Here is a 23,892-nt window from a genome sequence, read left to right on the forward strand (position 1 = left end):
TGAACCATTCTCGTGACACTAGTTATAGATTCCGATGCTTCACTTCAGGTTTACTGTATCCCTTAAACCTTCTTATTGACGATGATACACAGAAATTGCATCGGAATTAAAGACAACAGGCACAATGCCGACTTAAGTACAAGAAGACTGACTCTTCTTACTGACTATGTTTGAACCATTCCTGTGTCACTAGTTATAGATTCCGATGCTTCACTTCAGGTTTACTGTATACCTTGGACCTTATAATTGACGATGAAACACAGAGATTGCATCGTAATTAAATAGAAAAGGCACAATGCCGACTTAAGTACAAGAAGGCTGCCTCTTTTTACTGTCTATGCTTTGAACCATTTCTGCGACACTAGTTATAGACTACGATGCATCACTTCAGGTTTTCTGGCTCCCTTGGACCTTCTTATTGACGATGAAACACAGAAATTGCATCGGAATTAAATTCAAAAGTCACAATACCGACTTAAGTACAAGAAGACTGACTCTTCTGACTGTCTATGTTTGAACCATTCCTGTGGCACTAGTTATAGATTCCGATGCTTCACATCAGGTTTACTGTATCCCTATGACCTTCTTATTGACGATGAAACACAGAAATTGCATAGGAATTAAATACAAAAGGCACAATGCTGACTTAAGTACAAGAAGACTGACTCTTTTTACTGACTATGTTTGAACCATTCCTGTGACACTAGTTATAGATTCGGATGCTTCACTTCAGGTTTACTGTATCCCTCTGATCTTCTTATTGACGATGAAACACAGAAATTGCATCGGAATTAAATACAAAAGGCACAATGCCGACTAAGTACAAGAGGACTGATCCTTCTTACTGTCTCTGTTTTGAACCATTCCTGAGACACTAGTTATAGATTCCGATGCTTCACTTTAGGTTTACTGTATCCCTCTGACCTTCTTATTGATGATGAAACACAGAAATTGCATTGGAATTAAATACAAAAGGCACAATGCAGACTTAAGTACAAGATGACTGACTCTTCTTACTGACTATGTTTTGAACCTTTCCTGTGACACTAGTTATAGATTGCGATGCTTCACTTCAGGTTTGCTGTAACCCTCTGACCTTATTGACGATGAAACACAGAATTTGCATCGGAATTAAATACAAAAGGCACAATGCCGACTTAAGTACAAGAAGACTTACTCTTCCTACTGTCTATGTTTTGAACCATTCCTGTGACTCTAGTTATAGATTCCGATGCTTCACTTCAGGTTTACTGTATCCCTTGGACCTTCTTATTGACGAGGAAACACAGAAATTGCATCGGAATTAAATACAAAAGGCACAATGCCGATTTAAGTACATGAGGACCGACTCTTTCCACTGACTATGTTTTGAAGCATTCCTGTGACACTAGTTATTGATTCCGATGCTACACTTCAGGTTTACTGTATTCCTTGGACCTTCTTATCGACGATGAAACACAGAAATTGCATCGGAATTAAATACAAAAGGCACAATGCCGACTTAAGGAAAAGAAGACTGACTCTTCTTACTCTCTATGTTTTGAACCACTTCTGTGACACTAGTTATAGATTCCGATGCTCAACTTCAGGTTTACTGTCTCCCTTGGACCTTCTTATTGACGATGAAACACAGAAATTGCATCGGAATTAAATACAAAAGGCACAATACCGACTTAAGTACAAGAAGACTGACTCTTCTTACCGTCTATGTTTTGAACCATTCCTGTGACACTAGTAATAGATTCTGATGCTTCACTTCAGGTTTACTGTATTCCTCTGATCTTCTTATTGACGATGAAACACAGAAATTGCATCGGAATTAAATAAAAAAGGCACAATGCCGACTTAAGTACTAGAAGACTGACTCTTCTTACTGTCTATGTTTTGAACCATTCCTGTGACACTAGTTATAGATTCCGATGCTTCACTTCAGGCTTACTGTATCCCTTGGACCTTCTTATTGACGATGAAACACAGAAATTGCATCGGAATTAAACACAAAAGGCACAATGCCGACTTATGTACAAATAGACTGTCTCTTCTGACTGACTATGTTTTGAACCATTCCTGTGACACTAGCTATAGATTCCGATGCTCCACTTCAGGTTTACTGTATCCCTCTGACCTTCGTATTGACTATGAAACACAGAAATTGCATCGAAATTAAATACAAAAGGCACAATGCCGACTTAAGTACAAGAAGACTGACTCTTCTTACTGTCTATGCTTTGAACCATTCCTGTGACACTAGTAATAGACTAGGATGCTTCACTTCAGGTTTACATTATCCCTCTTACCTTCTTATTGACGATGAAACACAGAAATTGCATCGGAATTAAATGGAACAGGCACAATGCCGACTTAAGTACAAGAAGACTAACTCTTCTTACTGTCTATGTTTTGAACCATTCCTGTGACACTAGTTATAGATTCCGATGCTTCACTCCAGGTTTACTGTATCCCTTGGACCATCTTATTGACGAAGAAACACAGAAATATCATCGGAATTAAATACAAAAGGCACAATGCCGACTTAAACACAAGAGGACTGACTCTTCCTACAAACAATGTTTTGAACCATTCCTGTCACACTAGTTATAGATTCCGATGCTTCACTCCAGGTTTACTGTTTCCCTTGGACCTTCTTATTGACGATGAAACACAGAAATTGCATCAGAATTAAATAGAAAAGCCACAATGCCGACTTAAGTTCAAGAAGACTGACGCTTCTTACTGACTATGTTTTTGAACCATTCCTGTGAAGCTAGTTATAGATTCCGATGCTTCACTTCAGATTTACTGTATCCCTTGGACCTTCGTATTGACGATGAAACACACATATTGCATCGGAATGAAATAGAAAAGGCCCAATGCCGACTTAAGTACAAGAAGACTGACTCTTCTTACTGTTTATGTTTGAACCATTCCTGTGACACTAGTTATAGATTCCGATGCTTCACTTCAGGTTTACTGTATCCCTCTACCTTCCTATAGACGATGAAACACAGAAATTGCATCCGAATTAAATACAAAAGCCACAATATCGACTTAAGTACAAGAAGACTGACTCTTCCTACTGTCTATGTTTTGAACCATTCCTGTGACACTAGTTATAGATTTCGATGCTACACTTCATGTTTACTGTATCCCTTGGACCTTCTTATTGACGATGAAACACAGAAATTGCATCGGAATTAAATACAAAAGGCACAATGTCGACTTAAGTACAAGAAGACTGACGCTTCGTACTGACTATGATTTTGAACCATTCCTGTGACACTAGTTATAGATTCCGATGCTTCACTTCAGGTGTACTGTATCCCTTGGACCTTGTTATTGACGATGAAACACAGATATTGCATCGGAATGAAATAGAAAAGGCACAATGCCGACTTAAGTACAAGAAGACTGACTCTTCTTACTGTTTATGTTTGAACCATTCCTGTGACACTAGTAATAGTTTCCGATGCTTCACTTCAGGTTTACTGTATCCCTCTGACCTTCCTATAGACAATGAAACACAGAAATTGCATCCGAATTAAATACAAAAGGCACAATATCGACTTAAGTACAAGAAGACTGACTCTTCCTACTGTCTATGTTTTGAACCATTCCTGTGACACTAGTTATAGATTTCGATGCTACACTTCAGGTTTACTGTATCCCTCTGACCTTCTTTTTGACGATGAAACACAGAAATTGCATCGGAATTAAATACAAAAGGCACAATGCCGACTTAAGTACAAGAAGACTGACTCTTCTTACTGACTATGTTTTGAACCATTCTCGTGACACTAGTTATAGATTCCGATGCTTCACTTCAGGTTTACTGTATCCCTTAAACCTTCTTATTGACGATGATACACAGAAATTGCATCGGAATTAAATACAAAAGGCACAATGCCGACTTAAGTACAAGAAGACTGACTCTTCTTACTGACTATGTTTGAACCATTCCTGTGTCACTAGTTATAGATTCCGATGCTTCACTTCAGGTTTACTGTATACCTTGGACCTTATAATTGACGATGAAACACAGAGATTGCATCGTAATTAAATAGAAAAGGCACAATGCCGACTTAAGTACAAGAAGGCTGCCTCTTTTTACTGTCTATGCTTTGAACCATTTCTGCGACACTAGTTATAGACTACGATGCATCACTTCAGGTTTTCTGGCTCCCTTGGACCTTCTTATTGACGATGAAACACAGAAATTGCATCGGAATTAAATTCAAAAGTCACAATACCGACTTAAGTACAAGAAGACTGACTCTTCTGACTGTCTATGTTTGAACCATTCCTGTGGCACTAGTTATAGATTCCGATGCTTCACATCAGGTTTACTGTATCCCTATGACCTTCTTATTGACGATGAAACACAGAAATTGCATAGGAATTAAATACAAAAGGCACAATGCTGACTTAAGTACAAGAAGACTGACTCTTTTTACTGACTATGTTTGAACCATTCCTGTGACACTAGTTATAGATTCGGATGCTTCACTTCTGGTTCACTGTATCCCTCTGACCTTCTTATTGACGATGAAACACAGAAATTGCATCGGAATTAAATAGAAAAGGCACAATGCCGACTTATGTACAAGACGACTGACTTTTCTTACTGTCTATGGTTTGAACTATTCCTGTGATACTAGTTATAGATTCCGATGCTTTACTTCAGGTTTACTGTATCCCTATGATCTTCTTATTGACGATTAAACACAGAAATTGCATCGGAATTAAATACAAAAGCCACAATGCCGACTTAAGTACAAGAGGACTGATCCTTCATACTGTCTATGATTTCAACCATTCCTGTGACACTAGTTATAGATTCCGATGCTTCACTTCAGGTTTACTGTATCCCTCTGACCGCCTTATTTATGTTGAAACACAGAAATTGCATCGGAATTAAATACAAATGGCACAATGCAGACTTGAGTACAAGAAGACTGACTCTTCTTACTGTCTATGCTTTGAACCATTCCTGTGACACTAGTTATAGATTCCGATGCTTCACTTCAGGTTTACATTATCCCTCTTACCTTCTTATTGACGATGGAACACAGAAATTGCATCGGAATTAAAAAGAACAGGCACAATGCCGACTTAAGTACAAGAAGACTAACTCTTCTTACTCTCTATGTTTTGAACCATTCCTGTGACACTAGTTATAGATTCCGATGCTTCACTCCAAGTTTACTGTATCCCTTGGACCTTCTTATTGACGATGAAACACAGAAATATCATCGGAATTAAATACAAAATGCACAATGCCGACTTAAGTACAAGAGGACTGACTCTTCCTACAGTCAATGTTTTGAACCATTCCTGTGACACTAGTTATAGATTCGGATGCTTCACTTCTGGTTCACTGTATCCCTCTGACCTTCTTATTGACGATGAAACACAGAAATTGCATCGGAATTAAATAGAAAAGGCACAATGCCGACTTATGTACAAGACGACTGACTTTTCTTACTGTCTAGGATTTGAACTATTCCTGTGATACTAGTTATAGATTCCGATGCTTCACTTCAGGTTTACTGTATCCCTCTGACCTTCCTATAGACGATGAAACACAGAAATTGCATCCGAATTAAATGCAAAAGGCACAATATCGACTTAAGTACAAGAAGACTGACTCTTCCTACTGTCTATGTTTTGAACCATTCCTGTGACACTAGTTATAGATTTCGATGCTACACTTCAGGTTTACTGTATCCCTCTGACCTTCTTATTGACGATGAAACACAGAAATTGCATCGGAATTATATACAAAAGGCACAATGCCGACTTAAGTACAAGAAGACTGACTCTTCTTACTGACTATGGTTTGAACCATTCTCGTGACACTAGTTATAGATTCCGATGCTTCACTTCAGGTTTACTGTATCCCTTAAACCTTCTTATTGACGATGATACACAGAAATTGCATCGGAATTAAATACAAAAGGTACAATGCCGACTTAAGAACAAGAAGACTGACTCTTCTTACTGACTATGTTTGAACCATTCCTGTGTCACTAGTTATAGATTCCGATGCTTCACTTCAGGTTTACTGTATACCTTGGACCTTATAATTGACGATGAAACACAGAGATTGCATCGGAATTAAATAGAAAAGCCACAATGCCGACTTAAGTACAAGAAGGCTGCCTCTTTTTACTGTCTATGTTTTGAACCATTTCTGTGACAATAGTTATAGACTGCGATGCATCACTTCAGGTTTACTGTCTCCCTTGGACCTTCTTATTGACGATGAAACACAGAAGTTGCATCGGAATTAAATACAAAAGGCGCAATACCGACTTAAGTACAAGAAGACTGACTCTTCTGACTGTCTATGTTTTGAACCATTCCTGTGGCACTAGTTATAGATTCCGATGCTTCACATCAGGTTTACTGTATCCCTATGACCTTCTTATTGACGATGAAACACAGAAATTGCATCGGGATTAAATACAAAAGGCACAATGCTGACTTAAGTACAAGACGACTGACTTTTCTTACTGTCTGTGATTTGAACTATTCCTGTGATACTAGTTATAGATTCCGATGCTTCACTTCAGGTTTACATTATCCCTCTTACCTTCTTATTGACGATGAAACACAGAAATTGCATCGGAATTAAATGGAACAGGCACAATGCCGACTTAAGTACAAGAAGACTAACTCTTCTTACTGTCTATGTTTTGAACCATTCCTGTGACACTAGTTATAGATTCCGATGCTTCACTCCAGATTTACTGTATCCCTTGGACCTTCTAATTGACGATGAAACACAGAAATATCATCGGAATTATATACAAAAGGCACAATGCCGACTTAAGTACAAGAGGACTGACTCTTCCTACAGTCAATGTTTTGAACCATTCCTGTCACACTAGTTATAGATTCCGGTGCTTCACTCCAGGTTTACTGTTTCCCTTGGACCTTCTTATTGACGATGAAACACAGAAATTGCATCAGAATTAAATAGAAAAGGCACAACGCCGACTTAAGTACAAGAAGACTGACGCTTCTTACTGACAATGTTTTTGAACCATTCCTGTGATGCTAGTTATAGATTCCGATGCTTCACTTCAGATTTACTGTATCCCTTGGACCTTCTTATTGACGATGAAACACAGATATTGCATCGGAATGAAATAGAAAAGGCACAATGTCGACTTAAGTACAAGAAGACTGACTCTTCTTACTGTTTATGTTTGAACCATTCCTCTGACACTAGTTATAGATTGCGATGCTTCACTTCAGGTTTACTGTATCCCTCTGACCTTCCTATAGACGATGAAACACAGAAATGGCATCCGAATTAAATACAAAAGGCACAATATCGACTTAAGTACAAGAAGACTGACTCTTCCTACTGTCTATGTTTTGAACCATTCCTGTGACACTAGTTATAGATTTCAATGCTACACTTCAGGTTTACTGTATCCCTTGGACCTTCTAATTGACGATGAAACACAGAAATTGCATCGGAATTAAATACAAAAGGCACAATGTCGACTTAAGTACAAGAAGACTGACGCTTCTTACTGACTATGTTTTTGAACCATTCCTGTGACACTAGTTATAGATTCCGATGCTTCACTTCAGGTTTACTGTGTCCCTCTGACCTTCTTATTGACGATGAAACACAGAAATTGCATCGGAATTAAATACAAAAGGCACAATGCCGACTTAAGTACAAGAAGACTGACTCTTCTTACTGACTATGTTTGAACCACTCCTGTGTCACTAGTTATAGATTCCGATGCTTCACTTCAGGTTTACTGTATACCTTAGACCTTATAATTGACGATGAAACACAGAGATTGCATCGGAATTAAATAGAAAAGGCACAATGCCGACTTACGTACAAGAAGGCTGCCTCTTTTTACTGTCTATGATTTGAACCATTTCTGTGACACTAGTTATAGATTGCGATGCATCACTTCAGGTTTACTGTCTCCCTTGGACCTTCTTATTGACGATGAAACTCAGAAATTGCATCGGAACTAAATACAAAAGGCACAATACCGACTTAAGAACAAGAACACTGACTCTTCTGACTGTCTATGTTTTGAACCATTCCTGTGGCACTAGTTATAGATTCCGATGCTTCACATCAGGTTTACTGTATCCCTATGATCTTCTTATTGACGATGAATCACAGAAATTGCATCGCGATTAAATACAAAAGGCACAATGCTGACTTAAGTACAAGAAGACTAACTCTTTTTACTGACTATGTTTGAACCTTTCCTGTTACACTAGTTATGGATTCGGATGCTTCACTTCTGGTTCACTGGATCCCTCGGACCTTCTTATTGACGATGAAACACAGAAATTGCATCGGAATTAAATGGAAAAGGCACAATGCCGACTTATGTACATGACGACTGACTTTTCTTACTCTCTATGATTTGAACTATTCCTGTGATACTAGTTATAGATTCCGATGCTTTACTTCAGGTTTACTGTATCCCTCTGATCTTCTTATTGACGATTAAACACAGAAATTGCATCGGAATTAAATACAAAAGGCACAATGCCGACTTAAGTACAAGAGGACTGATCCTTCATACTGTCTATGTTTTCAACCATTCCTGTGACACTAGTTATAGATTCCGATGCTTCACTTCAGGTTTACTGTAACCCTCTGACCTTCTTATTGACGATGAAACACAGAATTTGCATCGGAATTAAATACAAAAGGTACAATGCCGACTTAAGTACAAGAAGACTGACTCTTCCTACTGTCTATGTTTGAACCATTCTGTGACACTAGTTATAGATTCTGATGCTTCACTCCAGGTTTACTGTATCCCTTGGACTTTCTTATTGACAATGAAACACAGAAATTGCATCGGATTTGAATACAAAAGGCACAATGGCGACTTAAGTACAAGAGGACTGATCCTTCTTAATGTCTATGTTTTGAACCATTCCTGAGAACCTAGTTATAGATTTCGATGCTTCACTTCAGGTTTACTGTAACCCTCTGACTTTCTTATTGATGATCAAACAGACAAATTGCATCGGAATTAAATACAAAAGGCACAATGCAGACTTAAGTACAAGAAGACTGACTCTTCCTACTGTCTATGTTTTGAACCATTCCTGTGACACTAGTTATAGATTCCGATGCTTCACTTCAGGTTTACTGTATCCCTTGGACCTTCTTATTGACGATGAAACACAGAAATTGCATCGGAATTAAATACAAAAGGCACAATGCCGACTTAAGGACAAGAAGACTAACTCTTCTTACTGACAATAATTAGAACCATTCGTGTGGCACTAGCTATTGATTCCGATGCTTCACTTCAGGTTTACTGTGTCCCTCTGACCTTCTTATTGACGATGAAACACAGAAATTGCATCGGAATTAAATACAAAAGGCACAATGCGGTCTTCAGTACAAGAAGACTGACTCTTGTTACTGTCTATGCTTTGAACCATTCCATTGACACTAGTTATAGATTCCGATGCTTCACTCCAGGTTTACTGTATCCCTTGGACCTTCTTATTGACGATGAAACACAGAAATTGCATCGGAATTAAATAGAAAAGGCACATTGCCGACTTAAGTATAAGAGTACTGACTCTTCTTACTGACTATGTTTTGAACCATTCCGGTGACACTAGTCATAGATTCCGATGCTTCACCACAGGTTTACTGTATCCCTTGGACCTTCTTATTGACGATGAAAAACAGAAATTGCATCGGAATGAAATACAAAAGGCACAATGCCGACTTAAGGACAAGAAGACTGACTCTTCTGACCGTCTATGTTTTGAACCATTCCTGTGACACTAGTTATAGATTCCGATGCTTCGCTCCAGGTTTAGTGTATCCCTTGGACCTCCTTATTGACGATGAAACACAGAAATTGCATCGGAATTAAACAGAAAAGGCACAATGCCGACTTAAGTACAAGAGGAGTGACTCTTCCTACTGTCAATGTTTTGAACCATTCCTGTGACACTAGTTATAGATTCCGGTGCTTCACTCCAGGTTTACTGTTTCCCTTGGACCTTTTTATTGACGATGAAACACAGAAATTGCATCAGAATTAAATAGAAAAGGCACAATCCCGACTTAAATACAAGAAGACTGACGCTTCTTACTGACTATGTTTTTCAACCATTCCTGTGACACTAGTTATAGATTCCGGTGCTTCACTCCAGGTTTACTGTATCCCTCTGACCTTCTTATTGACGATGAAACACAGAAGTTGCATCGGAATTAAATACAAAATTCACAATGCCGACTTAAGCACAAGAAGACTGACTCTTCTTACTGACTATGATTTGAACCATTCCTGTGTCACTAGTTATAGATTCCGATGCTTCACTTCTGGTTTACTGTATACCTTGGACTTTCTAATTGACGATGAAACAAAGAAATTGCATCGGAATTAAATAGAAAAGGCACAATGCCGACTTAAGTACAAGAAGACTGACCCTTCTTACTGTCTATGTTTTGAACCATTTCTGTGACACTAGTTATGGATTCCGATGCTTCACTTCAGGTTTACTGTATCCCTCTGATCTTCTTATTGACGATGAAACACAGAAATTGCATCGGAATTAAACACAAGAGGCACAATGCCGACTTAAGTACAAAAACACTGACTCTTCTTACTGACTATGATTTCAACCATTCCTGTGACACTAGTTATAGATTCCGATGCTTCCCTTCAGGTTTACTGTATCCCTCTGACCTTCTTATTGACGATTAAACACAGTAATTGCATTGGAATAAAATAGTAAAGGCACAATGCCGACTTAAGTACAAGACGACTGACTTTTCTTACTGTCTATCTTTTGAACCATTCCTGTGACACTAGTTACAGATTCCGATGCTTCACTTCAGGTTTACTGTATCCCTCTGATCTTCCTATTGACGATGAAACACAGAAATTGCATCGGAATTAAATACAAAAGGCACAATGCCGACTTAAGTGCAAGTGGACTGATCCTTCTTACTGTCTCTTTTTTGAACCATTCCTGAGACACTGGTTATATATTCCGATGCTTCGCTCCAGGTTTACTGTATCCCTTGGACCTTCTTATTGATGATGAAACACAGAAATTGCATCCGAATTAAATACAAAAGGCACAATGCAGACTTAAGTACAAGATAACTGACTCTTCTTACTGACTATGTTTTGAACCATTCCTGTGACACTAGTTATAGATTGTGATGCTTCACTTCAGGTTTGCTGTATCCCTCTGCCCTTCTTATTGACGATGAAACACAGAATTTGCATCGGAATTAAATACAAAAGGCTCAATGCCAATTTAAGTATAAGAAGACTTACTCTTCCTACTGTCTATGTTTTGAACCATTCCTGTGACACTAGTTATAGATTCCGATGCTTCACTTCAGGTTTACTGTATCCGTTGGACCTTCTTATTGACGATGAAACACAGAAATTGCATCGGAATTAAATACAAAAGGCACAATGCCGATTTAAGTACATGAAGACCGACTCTTTCTACTGACTATGTTTTGAACCATTCCTGTGACACTAGTTATAGATTCCGATGCTTCACTTCAGGTTTACTGTATCCCTTGGACCTGCTTATTGACGATGAAACACAGAAATTGCATCGGAATTAAATACAAAAGGCACAATGCCGACTTAAGTACAAGAAGACTGACTCTTCTTACTGTCTATGCTTTGAACCATTCCTGTGACAGTAGTTACACATTCCGATTCTTCACTCCAGGTTTACTGTATCCCTTGGTCCTTCTTATTGACGATGAAACACAGAAATTGCATCGGAATTAAATACAAAAGGCACAATGCCGACTTAAGTACAAGAAGACTGACTCTTCTTACTGACTATGTTTTGAACCATTCCGGTGACACTAGTCATAGATTCCGATGCTTCACTTCAGGGTTACTGTATCCCTTGGACCGTCTTATTGACGATGTAACACAGAAATTGCATCGGAATGAAATACTAAGGGCAAAATGCCGACTTAAGTACACGAAGACTGACTCTTCTTACTGCCTATGTTGTGAACAATTCCTGTGACACTAGCTATAGTTTCCGATGCTACACTCCACGTTTACTGTATCCCTTGGACCTTCTTATTGACGATGAAAAACAGAAATTGCAACGGAATGAAATACAAAAGGCACAATGCCGACTTAAGGACAAGAAGACTGACTCTTCTTACTGACTATGTTTTGAACCATTCCTGTGTCACTAGTTATAGATTCCGATGCTTCACTTCAGGTTTACTGTATACCTCGGACTTTCTAATTGACGATGATACACAGAAATTGCATCGGAATTAAATACAAAAGGCACAATGCCGGCTTAAGTACAAGAAGACTGACTCTTCTTACTGTCTATGCTTTGAACCATTCCTGTTACACTAGTTATAGATTCCGATGCTTCACTTCAGGCTTACTGTATCCCTTGGACCTTCTTATTGACGATGAAACACAGAAATTGCATCGGAATTAAACACAAAAGGCACAATGCCGACTTAAGTACAAATAGACTGACTCTTCTTACTGACTATGTTTTGAACCATTCCTGTGACACTGGTTATAGATTCTGATGCTTCACTTCAAGTTTACTGTACCCCTCTGACCTTCTTATTGACGATGAAACACAGAAATTTCATCGGAATTAAATACAAAAGACACAATGCCGACTTAAGGACAAGAAGACTGACTCTTTTTACTGACTATGTTTTGAACCATTCCTGTGACACTAGTTATGGATTCGGATGCTTTACTTCTGGTTTACTGTATCCCTCTGACCTTCTTATTGACGATGAAACACAGAAATTGCATCGGAATTAAATAGTAAAGACACAATGCCGACTTAAGTACAAGACGACTGACTTTTCTTACTGTCTATTTATTGAAGCATTCCTGTGACACTAGTTATAGATTCCGATGCTTCACTTCAGGTTTACTGTATCCCTCTGATCTTCTTATTGACGATGAAACACAGAAATTGCATCGGAATTCAATACCTAAGGCACAATGCCGACTTAAGTACAAGAAGACTGACTCTTCTTACTGACTATGTTTTGAACCATTCCGGTGACACTAGTCATAGATTCCGATGCTTCACTTCAGGGTTACTGTATCCCTTGGACCTTCTTATTGACGATGAAACACAGAAATTGCATCGGAATTAAATACTAAGGGCAAAATGCCGACTTAAGTACACGAAGACTGACTCTTCTTACTGCCTATGTTTTGAACAATTCCTGTGACACTAGCTATAGTTTCCGATGCTACACTCCACGTTTACTGTATCCCTTGGACCTTCTTATTGACGATGAAAAACAGAAATTGCAACGGAATGAAATACAAAAGGCACAATGCCGACTTAAGGACAAGAAGACTGACTCTTCTTACTGACTATGTTTTGAACCATTCCTGTGTCACTAGTTATAGATTCCGATGCTTCACTTCAGGTTTACTGTATACCTCGGACTTTCTAATTGACGATGATACACAGAAATTGCATCGGAATTAAATACAAAAGGCACAATGCCGGCTTAAGTACAAGAAGACTGACTCTTCTTACTGTCTATGCTTTGAACCATTCCTGTTACACTAGTTATAGATTCCGATGCTTCACTTCAGGCTTACTGTATCCCTTGGACCTTCTTATTGACGATGAAACACAGAAATTGCATCGGAATTAAACACAAAAGGCACAATGCCGACTTAAGTACAAATAGACTGACTCTTCTTACTGACTATGTTTTGAACCATTCCTGTGACACTGGTTATAGATTCTGATGCTTCACTTCAAGTTTACTGTACCCCTCTGACCTTCTTATTGACGATGAAACACAGAAATTGCATCGGAATTAAATACAAAAGACACAATGCCGACTTAAGGACATGAAGACTGACTCTTTTTACTGACTATGTTTTGAACCATTCCTGTGACACTAGTTATGGATTCGGATGCTTTACTTCTGGTTTACTGTATCCCTCTGACCTTCTTATTGACGATGAAACACAGAAATTGCATCGGAATTAAATAGTAAAGACACAATGCCGACTTAAGTACAAGACGACTGACTTTTCTTACTGTCTGTTTATTGAAGCATTCCTGTGACACAAGTTATAGATTCCGATGCTTCACTTCAGGTTTACTGTATCCCTCTGATCTTCTTATTGACGATGAAACACAGAAATTGCATCGGAATTAAATACAAAAGGCACAAAGCCGACTTAAGTACAAGAGGACTGATCCTTCTTACCGTCTATGTTTTGAACCATTCCTGAGACACTAGTTATAGATTCCGATGCTTCACTTCAGGTTTACTGTAACCCTCTGACCTTCTTATTGATGATGAAACACAGAAATTGCATCGGAGTTAAATATAAAAGGCACAATGCAGACTTAAGTACAAGAAGACTGACTCTTCTTACAGACTATGTTTTGAAATATTCCTGTGACAGTAGTTATAGATTGCGATGCTTCACTTCAGGTTTGCTGTATCCCTCTGACCTTCTTATTGACGATGAAACACAGCATTTGCATCGGAATTAAATACAAAAGGCACAATGCCGACTTAAGTACAAGAAGACAGACTCTTCCTACTGTCTATGATTTGGACCATTCCTGTTACACTAGTTATAGATTCCGATGCTTCACTTCAGGTTTACTGTATCTCTTGGACCTTCTTATTGACGATGAAACACAGAAATTGCATCGGAATTAAATACAAAAGGCACAATACCGACCTAAGTACAAGAAGACTGACTCTTCTTACTGTCTATGTTTTGAACCATTCCTGTGACACTAGTTATAGATTCCGACTCTTCACTTCAGGTTTACTGTATCCCTCTGATCTTCTTATTGACGATGAATCACAGAAATTGCATCGGAATTAAATACAAAAGGCACAATGCCGACTTAAGTACAAGAACACTGACTCTTCTTACTGTCTATGCTTTGAACCATACCTGTTACACTAGTTATAGATTCCGATGCTTCACTTCAGGCTTACTGTATCCCTTGGACCTTCTTATTGACGATGAAACACAGAAATTGCATCGGAATTAAACACAAAAGGCACAATGCCGACTTAAGTACAAATAGACTGACTCTTCTTACTGACTATGTTTTGAACCATTCCTGTGACACTGGTTATAGATTCTGATGCTTCACTTCAGGTTTACTGTACCCCTCTGACCTTCTTATTGACGATGAAACACAGAAATTGCATCGGAATTAAATACAAAAGGCACAATGCCGACTTAAGGATAAGAAGACTGACTCTTTTTACTGACTATGTTTTGAACCATTCCTGTGACACTAGTTATGGATTCGGATGCTTCACTTCTGGTTTACTGTATCCCTCTGACCTTCTTATTGACGATGAAACACAGAAATTGCATCGGAATTAAATAGTAAAGACACAATGCCGACTTAAGTACAAGACGACTGACTTTTCTTACTGTCTATGTATTGAACCATTCCTGTGACACTAGTTATAGATTCCGATGCTTCACTTCAGGTTTAGTGTATCCCTCTGATCATCTTATTGACGATGAAACACAGAAATTGCATCGGAATTAAATACAAAAGGCACAATGCCGACTTAAGTACAAGAAGACTGACTCCTCTTACAGTCTATGCTTTGAACCATTCCTGTGACACTAGTTACACATTCCGATTCTTCACTCCAGGTTTACTGTATGCCTTGGACCTTTTTATTGACGATGAAACACAGAAATTGCATCGGAATTAAATACAAAAAGCACAATGCCGACCTATGGACGAGAAGGCTAACTCTTCTTACTGACAATGTTTTGAACCATTCCTGTGACACTAGCTATAGATTCCGATGTTTCACTTCAGGTTTACTGTATCCCTCTGACCTTCGTATTGGCGATGAAACACAGAAATTGCATCGGAATTAAATACAAAAGGCACAATGCCGGCTTAAGTACAAGAAGTCTGACTCTTATTACTGTCTATGCTTTGAACCATTCCATTGACACTAGTTATAGATTCCGGTGTTTCACTCCAGGTTTACTGTATCCCTTGCACCTTCTTATTAACGATGAAACACAGAAATTGCATCGGAATTAAATAGAATAATCACAATGCCGACTTAAGTACAAGAGGAATGACTCTTCCTACTGTCAATGTCGTGAACCATTCCTGTGACACTAGTTATAGATTCCGGTGCTTCACTTCAGGTTTACTGTATCCCTTAAACCTTCTTATTGACGATGAAACACAGAAATTGCATCGGAATTAAATACAAAAGGCACATTGCCGACTTTAGTACAAGAAGACTGACTCTTCTTACTGAGTATGTTTGAACCATTCCTGTGTCGCTTGTTATAGATTCCGATGCTTCACTTCAGGTTTACTGTATACCTTGGACCTGATAAATAACGATGAAACACAGAGATTGCATCGGAATTAAATACAAAATGCACAATGCTGACTTAAGTACAAGAAGACTGACTCTTCTTACAGTCTATGTTTTGAACCATTCCTGTGACACTAGTTATAGATTCCGATGCTTCACTCCAGGTTTACTGTTTCCCTTGGACCTTCTTATTGACGATGAAACACAGCTATTGCATCGGAATGAAATAGAAAGGGCACAATGCCGACTTAAGTACAAGAAGACTGACTCTTCTTACTGTTTATGTTTGAACCATTCCTGTGACACTAGTTATAGTTTCCGATGCTTCACTTCAGGTTTACTGTATCCCTCTGACCTTCCTATAGACGATGAAACACAGAAATTGCATCCGAATTAAATACAAACGGCACAATATCGACTTAAGAACAAGAAGACTGAGTCTTCCTACTGTCTATGTTTTGAACCATTCCTGTGACACTAGTTATAGATTTCGATGCTACACTTCAGGTTTACTGTATCCCTCTGACCTTCTTATTGACGATGAAACACAGAAATTGCATCGGAATTAAATACAAAAGGCACAATGCCGACTTAAGTACAGGAAGAGTGAATCTTCTTACTGACTATGTTTTGAACCATTCTCGTGACATTAGTTATAAATTCCGATGCTTCACTTCAGGTTTACTGTATCCCTTAAACCTTCATATTGACGATGAAACACAGAAATTGCATCGGAATTAAATACAAAAGGCACAATGCCGACTTAAGTACAAGAAGACTGACTCTTCTTACTGAGTATGTTTGAACCATTCCTGTGTCACTAGTTATAGATTCCGATGCTTCACTTCAGGTTTACTGTATACCTTGGACCTTATAATTGACGATGAAACACAGAGATTGCATCGGAATTAAATAGAAAAGGCACAATGCCGACTTAAGTACAAGAAGGCTGCCTCTTTTTACTATTTATGTTTTGAACCATTCCTGTGACACTAGTTATAGATTCCGATGCTTCACTTCAGGATTACTGTATCCCTTGGACCTGCTTATTGACGATGAAACAAAGAAATTGCACCGGAATTAAATACAAGAGGCACAATGCCGACTTAAGTACAAGAAGACTGACTCTTCTTACTGTCTATGCTTTGAACCACTCCTGTGACAGTAGTTACACATTCCGATTCTTCACTCCATGTTTACTGTATCCCTTGGTCCTTCTTATTGACGATGAAACACAGAAATTGCATCGGAATTAAATACAAAGGGCAAAATGCCGACTTAAGTACACGGAGACTGACGTTTCTTACTGCCTATGTTTTGAGCAATTCCTGTGACACTAGTTATAGATTCCGATGCTACACTCCACGTTTACTGTATCCCTTGGACCTTCTTATTGACGATGAAACACAGAAATTGCATCGGAATTAAATACAAAAGGCACAATGCCGACTTAAGTACAAGAAGACTGACTCTTCTTACTGTCTATGCTTTGAACCATTCCTGTGACAGTAGTTACACATTCCGATTCTTCACTCCAGGTTTACTGTATCCCTTGGTCCTTCTTATTGACGATGAAACACAGAAATTGCATCGGAATTAAATACAAAAGGCACAATGCCGACTTAAGTACAAGAAGACTGACTCTTCTTACTGACTATGTTTTGAACCATTCCGGTGACACTAGTCATAGATTCCGATGCTTCACTTCAGGTTTACTGTATCCCTTTGACCTGCTTATTGACGATGAAACACAGAAATTGCATCGGAATTAAATACAAAAGGCACAATGCCGACTTAAGTACAAGAAGACTGACTCTTCTTACTGTCTATGCTTTGAACCATTCCTGTGACAGTAGTTACACATTCCGATTCTTCACTCCAGGTTTACTGTATCCCTTGGTCCTTCTTATTGACGATGAAACACAGAAATTGCATCGGAATTAAATACAAAAGGCACAATGCCGACTTAAGTACAAGAAGACTGACTCTTCTTACTGACTATGTTTTGAACCATTCCGGTGACACTAGTCATAGATTCCGATGCTTCACTTCAGGTTTACTGTATACCTTGGACTTTCTAATTGACGATGAAATACAGAAATTGCATCGGAATTAAATAGAAAAGGCACAATGACGACTTAAGTACAAGAAGACTGACTCTTCTTACTCTCTATGTTTTGAACCATTTCTGTGACACTAGTTATAGATTCCGATGTTCCACTTCAGGTTTACTGTCTCCCTTGGACCTTCTTATTGACGATGAAACACAGAAATTGCATCGGAATTAAATACAAAAGGCACAATACCGACTTAAGTACAAGAAGACTGACTCTTCTTACTGTCTATGTTTTGACCCATTCCTGTGACACTAGTTATAGATTCCGATGCTTCACTTCAGGTTTACTGAATCTCTCTGATCTTCTTATTGACGACGAATTACAGAAATTGCATCGGAATTAAATACAAAAGGCACAATGCCGACTTAAGTACAAGAAGACTGACTCGTCTTACTGTCTATGTTTTGAACCATTCCTGTGACACTAGTTATAGATTCCGATGCTTCACTTCAGGCTTACTGTATCCCTTGGACCTTCTTATTGACGATGAAACACAGCAATTGCATCGGAATTAAACACAAAAGGCACAATGCCGACTTAAGTACAAATAGACTGACTCTTCTTACTGACTATGTTTTGAACCATTCCTGTGACACTGGTTATAGATTCTGATGTTTCACTTCAGGTTTACTGTACCCCTCTGACCTTCTTATTGACGATGAAACACAGAATTGCATCGGAATTAAATACAAAAGGCACAATGCCGACTTAAGGACAAGAAGACTGACTCTTTTTACTGACTATGTTTTGAACTATTCCTGTGACACTAGTTATGGATTCGGATGCTTTACTTCTGGTTTACTGTATCCCTCTGACCTTCTTATTGACGATGAAACACAGAAATTGCATCGGAATTAAATAGTAAAGACACTATGCCGACTTAAGTACAAGACGACTGACTTTTCTTACTGCCTTTATATTGAACCATTCCTGTGACACTAGTTATAGATTCCGATGCTTCACTTCAGGTTTACTTCATCCCTCTGATCTTCTTATTGACGATGAAACACAGAAATTGCATCGGAATTAAATACAAAAGGCACAAAGCCGACTTAAGTACAAGAGGACAGATCCTTCTTAACGTCTATGTTTTGAACCATTAATGAGACACTAGTCATAGATTCCGATGCTTCACTTCAGGTGTACTGTAACCCTCTAACCTTCTTATTGATGATGAAACACAGAAATTGCATCGGAGTTAAATATAAAACGCACAATGCAGACTTAAGTACAAGAAGACTGACTCTTCTTACAGACTATGTTTTGAAACATTCCTGTGATAGTAGTTATAGATTGCGATGCTTCACTTCAGGTTTGCTGTATCCCTCTGACCTTCTTATTGACGATGAAACACAGCATTTGCATCGGAATTAAATACAAAAGGCACAATGCCGACTTAAGTACAAGAATACTGACTCTTCCTATTGTCAATGTTTTGAACCATTCCTGTTACACTAGTTATAGATTCCGATGCTTCACTTCAGGTTTACTGTATCCCTTGGACCTTCTTATTGACGATGAAACACAGAAATTGCATCGGAATTAAATACAAAAGGCACAATGCCGATTTAAGTACATGAAGACCGAGTCTTTCTACTGACTATGCTTTGAGCCATTCCTGTGACTCTAGTTATAGATTCCGATGCTTCACTTCAGGTTTACTGTATCCCTTGGACCGTCTTCGTGACGATGAAACACAGAAATTGCATCGGAATTAAATACAAAAGGCACAATGCCGACTTAAGTACAAGAAGACTGACTCCTCTTACAGTCTATGCTTTGAACCATTCCTGTGACACTAGTTACACATTCCGATTCTTCACTCCAGGTTTACTGTATCCCTTGGACCTTTTTATTGACGATGAAACACAGAAATTGCATCGGAATTAAATACAAAAAGCACAATGCCGACTTAAGGACAAGAAGGCTAACTCTTCTTACTGACAATGTTTTGAACCATTCCTGTGACACTAGCTATAGATTCCGATGCTTCACTTCAGGTTTACTGTATCCCTCTGACCTTCGTATTGACGATGAAACACAGAAATTGCATCGGAATTAAATACAAAAGGCACAATGCCGACTTAAGTACAAGAAGACTAACTCTTCTTACTGTCTATATTTTGAACTATTCCTGTGACACTAGTTATAGATTCCGATGCTTCACTCCAGGTTTACTGTATCCCTTGGACCTTCTTATTGACAATGAAACACAGAAATTGCATCGGAATTAAATAGAAAAGGCACAATGCCGACTTAAGTACAAGAGGACTGACTCTTCCTACTGTCAATGTTTTGAACCATTCCTGTGACACTAGTTATAGATTCCGGTGCTTCACTCCAGGTTTACTGTTTCCCTTGGACCTTCTTATTGACGATGAAACACAGAAATTGCATCAGAATTAAATAGAAAAGGCACAATGCCGACTTAAGTACAAGAAGACTGACGCTTCTTACTGACTATGATTATGAACCATTCCTGTGACACTAGTTATAGATTCCGATGCTTCACTTCAGGTTTACTGTATCCCTTGGACCTTCTTATTGACGATGAAACACAGATATTGCATCGGAATGAAATAGAAAAGGCACAATGCCGACTTAAGTACAAGAAGACTGACTCTTCTTACTGTCTATGCTTTGAACCATTCCTGTGACAGTAGTTACACATTCCGATTCTTCACGCCAGGTTTACTGTATCCCTTGGTCCTTCTTATTGACGATGAAACACAGAAATTGCATCGGAATTAAGTACAAAAGGCACAATGCCGACTTAAGTACAGGAAGACTGACTCTTCTTACTGACTATGTTTTGAACCATTCTCGTGACACTAGTTATAGATTCCGATGCTTCACTTCAGGTTTACTGTATCCCTTAAACCTTCTTATTGTCGATGAAACACAGAAATTGCATCGGAATTAAATACAAAATGCACAATGCCGACTTAAGTACAAGAAGACTGACTCTTCTTACTGAGTATGTTTGAACCATTCCTGTGTCACTACTTATAGATTCCGATGCTTCACTTAAGGTTTACTGTATACCTTGGACCTTATAATTGACGATGAAACACAGAGATTGCATCGGAATTAAATAGAAAAGGCGCAATGCCGACTTAAGTACAAGAAGGCTGCCTGTTCTTACTGTCTATGTTTTGAACCATTTCTGTGACACTAGTTACAGATTGCGATGCTTCACTTCAGGTTTACTGTGTCCCTTGGACCTTCTTATTGACGATGAAACACAGAAATTGCATCGGATATAAATACAAAAGGCACAATACCGACTTAAGTACAAGAAGACTGACGCTTCTTACTGACTATGTTTTTGAACCATTCCTGTGACACTAGTTATAGATTCAGATGCTTCACTTCAGGTTTACTGTATCCCTTGGACCTTCTTATTGACGATGAAACACAGATATTGCATCGGAATGAAATAGAAAAGTCACAATGCCGACTTAAGTACAAGAAGGCTGCCTCTTTTTACTGTCTAAGTTTTGAACCATTTCTGTGACACTAGTTACAGATTGCGATACTTCACTTCAGTTTACTGTCTCCCTTGCACCTTCTTATTGACGATGAAACACAGAAATTGCATCGGAATTAAATACAAAGGGCAAAATGCCGACTTAAGTACACGAAGACTGACGTTTCTTACTGCCTATGTTTTGAACAATTCCTGTGACACTAGTTATAGATTCCGATGCTACACTCCACGTTTACTGTATCCCTTGGACCTTCTTATTGACGATGAAACACAGAAATTGCATCGGAATTAAATACAAAAGGCACAATGCCGACTTAAGTACAAGAAGACTGACTCTTCTTACTGTCTATGCTTTGAACCATTCCTGTGACAGTAGTTACACATTCCGATTCTTCACTCCAGGTTTACTGTATCCCTTGGTCCTTCTTATTGACGATGAAACACAGAAATTGCATCGGAATTAAATACAAAAGGCACAATGCCGACTTAAGTACAAAAAGACTGACTCTTCTTACTGACTATGTTTTGAACCATTCCGGTGACACAAGTCATAGATTCCGATGCTTCACTTCAGGTTTACTGTATCCCTTGGACCTGCTTATTGACGATGAAACACAGAAATTGCATCGGAATTAAATACAAAAGGCACAATGCCGACTTAAGTACAAGAAGACTGACTCTTCTTACTGTCTATGCTTTGAACCATTCCTGTGATAGTAGTTACACATTCCGATTCTTCACTCCAGGTTTACTGTATGTATTGGTCCTTCTTATTGACGATGAAACACAGAAATTGCATCGGAATTAAATACAAAAGGCACAATGCCGACTTAAGTACAAGAAGACTGACTCTTCTTACTGACTATGTTTTGAACCATTCCGGTGACACTAGTCATAGATTCCGATGCTTCACTTCAAGGTTACTGTGTCCCTTGGACCTTCTTATTGACGATGAAACACAGAAATTGCATCGGAATTAAATACAAAGGGCAAAATGCCGACTTAAGTACACGAAGACTGACGTTTCTTACTGACTATGTTTTGAACCATTCCTGTGTCACTAGTTATAGATTCCGATGCTTCACTTCAGGTTTACTGTATACCTTGGACTTTCTAATTGACGATGAAATACAGAAATTGCATCGGAATTAAATAGAAAAGGCACAATGACGACTTAAGTACAAGAAGACTGATTCTTCTTACTCTCTATGTTTTGAACCATTTCTGTGACACTAGTTATAGATTCCGATGCTCCACTTCAGGCTTACTGTCTCCCTTGGTCCTTCTTATTGACGATGAAACACAGAAATTGCATCGGAATTAAATACAAAAGGCACAATACCGACTTAAGTACAAGAAGACTGACTCTTCTTACTGTCTATGTTTTGAACCATTCCTGTGACACTAGTTATAGATTCCGATGCTTCACTTCAGGTTTACTGTATCTCTCTGATCTTCTTATTGACGATGAATCACAGAAATTGCATCGGAATTAAATACAAAAGGCACAATGCCGACTTAAGTACAACAAGACCGACTCTTCTTACTGTCTATGTTTTGAACCATTCCTGTGACACTAGTTATAGATTCCGATGCTTCACTTCAGGCTTACTGTATCCCTTGGACCTTCTTATTGACGATGAAACACAGAAATTGCATCGGAATTAAACACAAATGCACAATGCCGACTTAAGTACAAATAGACTGACTCTTCTTACTGACTATGTTTTGAACCATTCCTGTGACACTGGTTATAGATTCTTATGCTTCACTTCAGGTTTACTGTAGCCCTCTGACCTTCTTATTGACGATGAAACACAGAATTGCATCGGAATTAAATACAAAGGGCACAATGCCGACTTAAGGACAAGAAGACTGACTCTTTTTACTGACTATGTTTTGAA

Source organism: Schistocerca serialis, chromosome 9 (assembly GCF_023864345.2).
Source record: "Schistocerca serialis cubense isolate TAMUIC-IGC-003099 chromosome 9, iqSchSeri2.2, whole genome shotgun sequence".
In the NCBI taxonomy this organism is placed as follows: Eukaryota; Metazoa; Arthropoda; class Insecta; order Orthoptera; family Acrididae; genus Schistocerca; species Schistocerca serialis.